The following is an 8,023-nucleotide window of genomic DNA, read 5'->3' as shown; positions in this document are numbered from 1 at the left end:
CCGCACTGCTCACCAAGTTCTGAGCCAGGGGAGAAGAGACTTCCGTTTTTTGAAGGAATCCCGGTTGTGGCTACAGACTAGAAAAGTGCCTGTTAGACAAGTGAGGGGTCTCTGGGGAACGGAAGGTTGAACTCATGGCCCAAAGGCCGTCTTGGGTCAGTTTGTGGTGAGTCTACCAGGTTCCACAGACTGACTGGAAGTGAACAGAATGTATGACCCACCATGGAGTCCTTGAGTGTGAGGACATAGGTGAAATATGCTAAGGAAGACCAGCACATCAGCAAGGGGGTGTAGCTCAGGGGTAGAGCATTTGAGGCAGATCAAGAGGTCCCTGGTTCAAGTCCAGGCGCCCCCTGGTGGTCACTGTACTTATTGCCAGACGATAATGGATAATTGACCTTGGTATGCAGCATCTGTTTTACATTGACCTTCCCATTTAGCATCTTTCCTACCGGGAATCACCTTCATCACTACTCTTCCCCTGTGCCAGTCGAGCTAGTGCTATCTGGAGCAGATCTACGTGTGTTTCAGTTCCTAATGGGTGCCTCCTCTTTGAAGTTTGTGTTGTGGAGGACATGCTGAATCAAAGGTTACCCAGTTCGACTGCATCAGAGTTACTTAGCGACCTTATTAAAAATACGGATTACTGGGGGGTGGGGGAGGAGTGGGGTGGGAGGGGCAATAAGGGAAAATAGCCAATATTTTATAAGTATTAATGGAGTATAACCTTTAAAAACTGTGACTCACTGTATTGTACACCTGTAACTTATATAATATTGTGCAGCAACTATACTTCCGTATAGTTGGCCCCCCAAAAATTCTGACTTAGTAGGGCTGATGAGATGCCTGGGAACTTTTTGTTTTGGGGAAGCACATTCACCTGCTACACTTGATCCTAAAATTCAGTGATTCTAAGTGGCGGGAAAATTATTTTGGAACTTACCACCCTATGTAATTCTACACAAGGTCTCGCGGTCAACATCGGTGATTTTCAGGCTAGTGTCTTCAGCACTCCTGACTCGAGGGAAGGTGGGAGGCAGGGCTGTCGGCATAGACCAGGGCTAGGTGTGCAGAGGTGGGAGGATGTGGCCACCATGGTAGCATGGTGACAGACTGTAGTGGCACAATACTGCCAGGCATGGTGACAGCTCATACGTAGTAACTCAGTTCCGCTCGTTAATTGAAACACGCTCACAGACACCACCACTGGTTGTTTCTGAGTAAAGTATTTGATCAGTGATTCAGAGGCCCCTGCTTTCAGTTCAGATGTGTTGCTTTCTTTTTCTTCCCCCTCAACTTTTCCCATGTGCTGAGGATTCCCCGTTGTGTGAGCTCAGGTGAAGAAATGGCTCTACTTGCAGTGGGGCAGAAGCCAAAATTAAAGGCTACTTTGTCCTTCTGTGCCCCTGGCCCTTCTGACTCGTATTACACTCATATTACACAAATCCAGGGTTGGCAGAGCTTGGACACCGCCCGGCAGCGCCCCGACCAGTGTGACTTGCCCGTCAGTCTGGCTGGCATCCCTGGACCATCCCCTGCTTCACGTACCTGCACCTCCAGCCCAGCCTTTCCTTCAGTACCACGAGCCCCCTCAACCCAGACAGTGATTGGCCCGCTGGTTTCTGTTTCAGTAACATGTGCCTAGACTGATACAATAATTGGCGTGAGTTGCAGGCAAAAGAACTTTAAGATGTAAGATTGGTTTTCTGGCCTACCTGGGACTGAAGAAAGGGGAAATCCAGTCGATCCTTCAGGGCTGAGAGCCTGGGAGCCCAAGGCTGTCAGTGGTAAAGTAGCCGAGTAATTGATCACATAGATATGTCTGACCATCTGGAGCCAAGGCTGCCTGTTCGTCCGGTAGGCATTTAATGGCTGTTTCCGGCTGCCGTCCATTCTGACTGGTCAGGGTCTGTGGTCGTGGTTAAAGATTTTGGGAATCACCTCTTCTTGGACAACACCGTCAGGTACCAGCTGTTGTTCTGGAGTGGAATGAAGGGCCAAGCTGAGTCTGACAGCCTTGGGCAGCTCTCAGACATACACTGGAAAACTCAAATGTCAGCATTCTCTCCCCCTACACAGATGGAAATGGCCAGACTTCCCAATGACTGCACTAAAAACCTCAGCCCGTGCTGCTGTATGATGGAGATTGCTGAAAAACAAAGGCAAAATCGCCAGATTACAGTCATAGTTGGGTCCAGTGTCCCCATTTCTTGTATCACGTGCCACTTCAGGGACAGCTACTCCAGCAAAATTTCCAAGAGGCCATCAGGACACCTCCTCAAACCTGAAGGGCAAGTTGCTGCATCTTGTCCCCACCTTAGTCTTTGTTGAGAGTGTTTCCTGCTACTCAAGTGATGGTGCCAAGGACGATAAAACGCTTAGGCACAACGCATCTCTCCGAGTAGTTGCATAGAACTAGTGTTTACTAGCTGTCAAGTTCTACAGACGTGTATACACGTCTTTATATTCGTAGTGATCCCTAAAACTTTTTAAAAATATCTAACTCATGTGCACACACACACACACACACACATAACTTCAACATCTCTTGTTCGAATGTCTGTGACTGCCTAGACTTTGTTTCTTATCCAATAATATCCAATAATAAGTTGCACTTTGTAATTAGATACAGCCCTGGAACTGAATTCAAAGGGATATTTGGCACAAGTAAAAGATAAAGAACAGGAAAACACTGAATTCCCAATTTCCCCCTTCTCTTCTATGTCCACTTGTGACAATTCTTCCTATACTGCAAACCCAGCAACCATTCTTAAATATTTCTGGATGCAAATGTGTCAATAATACCAAATGTCGTGGACAGATGGGAGTATTTTGGCTTCTCAACATCCATTTCCCCTTCCTAATGACACCCCAGTTTTCCCTTGGATGGAGTCTGGTAAGACTGGACTCCAGGACTTTCTACAACCAAGCGATGTGTATGCTCTGATACTAGTTGCATCGTGCAGATGCTCTGTCCTTGGAATTGGAGCCTTGGACAAGAGACACATCATCCAGAATGGTTGCTTCTGGGTTGTGCCAATGCAATTCTCTGTCCACTCTGGCCTTATTGTGAGGTTACTGTTGCAATCTCCGAGGCTGACTTCAGGATCTGGGCGTTTGACTCCGTCCTGCCTTTTCCAAGCCTCATTCTCTGCCTCTGGGCACTTCTGTGGTGTGTTTCCAATAAATTCTTCTCTTCAATTCAGAGAAGAAGTTTGCTGAAAAACAGACACAACTGCCTTCGCTCTCTCCTTACTTTCTAGCAATTGGAAGAGCAACATGATGACATATTTGGGTCAGCAGGTGAGGAGGGACAGAAGCTTTGTTAAAAAAAAAAAAAAAAGTCTTCCTGGTTCTGCAGAAATGTGAAGACTCTCCCAAATAATAAAACCATTGGAGTCACCAAAATGAGGTCAGAGACCCTGAATCGGGATGTCACCCTTCTCTGAGACACCAGCCAGGATGCTGGGTCTTCCATGCAACACCCGTGGGAAGAGATGTGGGTGAGATCTGGGAGCAGGACCTGTCTCCACAGACCCATTTCAATCCTTACTGGAAACAGTTTCTTTTCAGACACGAGCATCTCTTAAGTGACACAGGCAATTGAAACCATTGTCCTTTTTAAAAGCAAAACTAAATTGGAAAAAAGCAAATAGTTCATCTCAGGGGTAATATACCTTTACAATGTGCATATAACTTTCTTACAAAAATGAAGCTATCCTTCCTCTTTTATGATGACTTTTACCATTGGAAGTCTTGTTTACTTTTTCATGCCAATAAAAAACTTTTACAACACCTTTCTAGTGGCCACATAGAACTCGATACGGCTACTGCTCTACTCTTTTTAGCCATCCCTTCTTTGTTGGACATCTATGCGGTTTCTAATTTCCATCCATGCTTGCAGACAACTCTGCAAAGGGTCTTGTTAAAGATGTGTCTCTCTTTTCATCTGGTTTTGCTTTAGCATTAATTCCTAGACGTGGAATTTCTGCATGTGCACATTTTATGCCTTTGTATTGCTAAATTTCTCACCAGAAATGACATATTGATGTGTACTTTCCCCAGTCATGTATGAAAATACGAGCAAATGGATTTTTAATTGTGAACTTTGAGTACAGAACAGTATACATGTGGTTATATACACAATTTAGTACAGTTTAATACTTACAGATAACCACATGGCCACTGCCAAGGACAAAACTAGAACACTGCCAGAGACCCCACCCAAGGATCCCTTTGTGTCCCTTTTCTTTATCACAATATCCTTTCTTCTTATTTGTGTCCTAATGTTTTTGAAAATAATAATTTTGTGAAAATCAAGTAGGTCATGTTTGTGTCAGTTCCGTTATTCAGATTCTCACACATCCTTACTGCCATATTTTTTGCCTGTTGTATCAGCTATTGAGAAAGTTAGTCTCCCACTGTGATTGAGGATTTGTCTTTTTCTCCTTTAGTTCTGTCCATTTTTGTTTTATATATTTTGACGCTACGTTACTGGGTACATTTAGATTTAGAGTTGTAATATCTTCCTAATGGACTGATTTCTTTATCACTTTTTATGATATTAAAAAACATTCAGTTTTATTCATTAGCATACATAAAGTTCACACATAGTCTAAATAAAGACTTTCAGAATCCACTCTGATCCGTAATCAAAATACAGATTACAGGAAGAGGCAAAATTGTCATTACTTGCAGATGACATGATACTCTACATAGAAAACCTAAAAGACTCCACGCAAAAACTATTAGAACTGATAAACAAATTCAGCAAGGTAGCAGGATACAAGATTAACATACGGAAATATGTTGCACTTCTTTACACTACGAATGAAATATCAGAAAGTTTAAAAAGATCACATTAAAAAAATACAATCACATTAAAAAATACCTAGGAATAAATTTGACCAAGGAGGTGAAAGGTCTGTATTCTGAGAATGATAAGACATTGTAAAGGAAACTGAGGAGGACTCAAAGAAATGGAAGGGATCGCATGCTCTCGGATTAGAAGAATTCCTATTGTTAAAGTGGCCACACCACCCAAAGCAATCTACACAGTTAACACAATCCCTGTCAAATTATCCACGACATCTGTCACAGAACTAGAACAAATAAATCTAAAATTAATTAATTAATTATTTTTATTTTTATTTTTATTTTTCATCTTTTGTCCTTTTAGGGCTGCACCCACGGCATATGGAGGTTCCCAGGCTAGGGATCTAATCGGAGCTGCTGCTGCCAGCCCACATCACAGCCACAGCAACGCCAGATCGGAACTGTGTCTGCAACCTACACCACAGCTCATGGCAATACCAGATCCTTAACCCACTGAGCGAGGCCAGGGATCAAACCCACAACCTCATGGTTCCTAGTCAGCTTCGTTTCCACTGCACCATGATGGGAATTCCATAAACCTAAAATTTATATGGAACTGCAAAAGACCCAGAATTGCCAAAGCAATCCTGAAGAAAAAGAACAAATCAGGAGGCATAACCCTCCCAGACTTCAGACAGTGCTACAAAGCTGCAGTAATCAAAACAGTGTGGTATGCACAAAACAGACATATGGATCAATGAAGCAGAATAGAGAATCCAGAAATAAACCCACACACCTATGCTCAATTAATCTTCAATAAAGGAAGCAAGAATACACAATGGAGAAAAGACGGTCTCTTCAGCAAGGGATGCTGGGAAAGCCGGACAGCCACGTGTAATTCAATGAAGCTACCACATACCCAGGAATAAACTCAGAATGGCTTAAAGACTTAAATGTAAGACATGATACCATAAAATTCTTAGAAGAGAATGGGCAAACATTCTCTGACATAAATCATAGCAGTATTTTCTTAGGTCATTCTCCCAAGGCAAAAGAAATAAAAGCAAAAATAAGCCAGTGGGACCTAATCAAACTTAAACAGCAAAGGAAACCATAAATAAAACGAAAAGACAACCTACAGACTCAAAGAAAATGAGTCAACCTACGGACTCAAAGAAAATGTTTGCAAGCAGTGTGGCCGACATGGGATTAATGTCTAAAATATATAAACAGCTTTATACAGCTCAATATAAAAAACAACCATCAAAAAATGGTCAGAAGATCTAATTAGACATTTCTGTATAGAACACATACAGACGGCCATGTGAAAAGATGCTCCACAAGATCTGTTGTTAAGAAATGTAAATCAAAACTACAATGAAGTATCATCACCTCACACTGGTCAGAATGACCATCATTAAAAAGTCTACAAATAATAAATGCTGGAGAGGGTGTGACAAAAAGAGAACCTTCCTACACTGTTGGTGGGAATGTAAATTGGTACAACCACTACGGAAAACAGTGTGAAGCTTCCCGAAAAAAATTGAAGGTGGAGTTGCCATGTGACTCAGCAATCCCACTCCTGGGCATGTATCTGGAAAAGATGAAAACTCTAATTAGAAAAGATAGGTGCATCCCAGTGTGCATAACAACACCATTTATGGTAGCCGAGACACGGGAGCAACCTGAGTGTCCATCAAAAGATGAATGGATAAATACGCAATGGAATACTACTCAGCCATAAAAAAGAACAAAATTTTGCCATTTGCAGCAACATGGATGGAGTTGGAGGGAATTGTACTAAGTGAAGTAAGTCAGACAAAGAAAGATAAATACTATGTGGTATCGTTTCTATGCGAAATCTAAAAAATGCAACAAACTAGTGAATATAACATAAAAGAAGCAGACTCAGGTATAGAGAACAGCTAGTGGTTACCAGTGGGGAGCAGGAGGAGGGGCAATTTAGGGATGGGGCAGTGGGCGTAAGATAGGCTAAGGATGTACTGCACAACACGGGTGTACAGTTTATAATAACTGCAAAGGGAAAGTAATCTTTAAAGTTGTGCTATAATTTGAAATTATAAATTAATTAATTGATTTTAAAAATTAGTTTCCCCTAGCCTAGTGCCATATCGTTTTAAGACCAGCAGTTGTTTTGCTGGTGAGATTAATTTTTTATGTCCTTTCCGTTGTTTATTTGTGTTGAACATCTGTAAGTTACCAACAGGCAAGGAACTGACATGAGATGTTCTTTTTTTTTTTAATAATCTTAAAAGAAGCAACATTTCTTTCTTCTTAGACACCCCCCCACCTTCTTAGGGCTTCTTCCTTTTACCACACTGAACATCTCTGTTTTATAAGAATAATTGAATCCAGACTTCCCTGGTGTCCTGGAGGATTAAAGATCTGGCAGTTGTCATCACTGTGGCACGGGTTCTATCCTTGGTCCAGGAATTTCTGCATACCTTGGGCACAGCCGAAAAAAAAAGAATTGAATCCCATTCCTAGTGGGTCTTTGCCATGGTCCTTCACGGCCTACTGGGTGGCAGCCCTCTGATGTTTTAGCTGCTAAGAAGGAGCAGTGAGTGACATCGTGGCCACAAATCTGACAGAGAAAAGGAGCCCATCCTTCAGAGAGGGGGTGGTCTCTCCTGCTGTGGGCAGGGCCTAAAGGGCCGGGCTTGGCACCTCTCCAGTGGTACCCACCCGCTGGTTTGGGCCTCTTGTAGGAGCTGGGACTGCCTTTGGGCCTCGCTGTGGAGGCGGCAGCGTTTATAGCCAGATGCCTGTCCGGGTGCCAACCAAGCCTCTGGAGGCTCTGCCAAGGCCCTGGCTGAGGGAGGATGGTAAAGGAGACCCAGAGTCCATCCACTTGCTCTAGAGGGGACAGTGTAGTGGCCCCAGGGGGGTATGGAGGCAGGGAGACCTCAGGTCAGGGCAGAGGAGGCTCTGGGTTCTCACAAAGCACAGAGGGCCAGGCGCTCACTGCCAGAAAAGGGTCAGTTTGCAGTGAGGTCCATCCACCAGGCACCCAAGGGTGGCAGACTAGGATGCAGAGAACAAAGGTGTGAGATTCTAGGGGATGAGGGTGTGGCCCTCACTGCTTAATAGTCATAAACCAGAGCCTTGCAAAGGAGGGGGTATAGCTCAGGGGAAAAGCATTTGACTGCAGATCAAGAGGTCCCTGGTTCAAGTCCAGGTGCCCCCT

At 43.5% G+C, this 8,023-nt stretch overlaps 1 non-coding gene across 1 annotated transcript; it reads left to right on the top strand.

The window, feature by feature from the left end:
- Positions 7,952-8,023, top strand: TRNAC-GCA. The gene has a single exon. It is a non-coding gene; the product is annotated as a tRNA-Cys (tRNA).

The sequence above is a fragment of the Sus scrofa genome, chromosome 18 (assembly GCF_000003025.6).
Source record: "Sus scrofa isolate TJ Tabasco breed Duroc chromosome 18, Sscrofa11.1, whole genome shotgun sequence".
In the NCBI taxonomy this organism is placed as follows: domain Eukaryota; kingdom Metazoa; phylum Chordata; class Mammalia; order Artiodactyla; family Suidae; genus Sus; species Sus scrofa.
The sequence above is the reverse complement of the archived record's forward strand: the minus strand, read 5'-3'. Positions and strand labels throughout refer to the sequence as shown.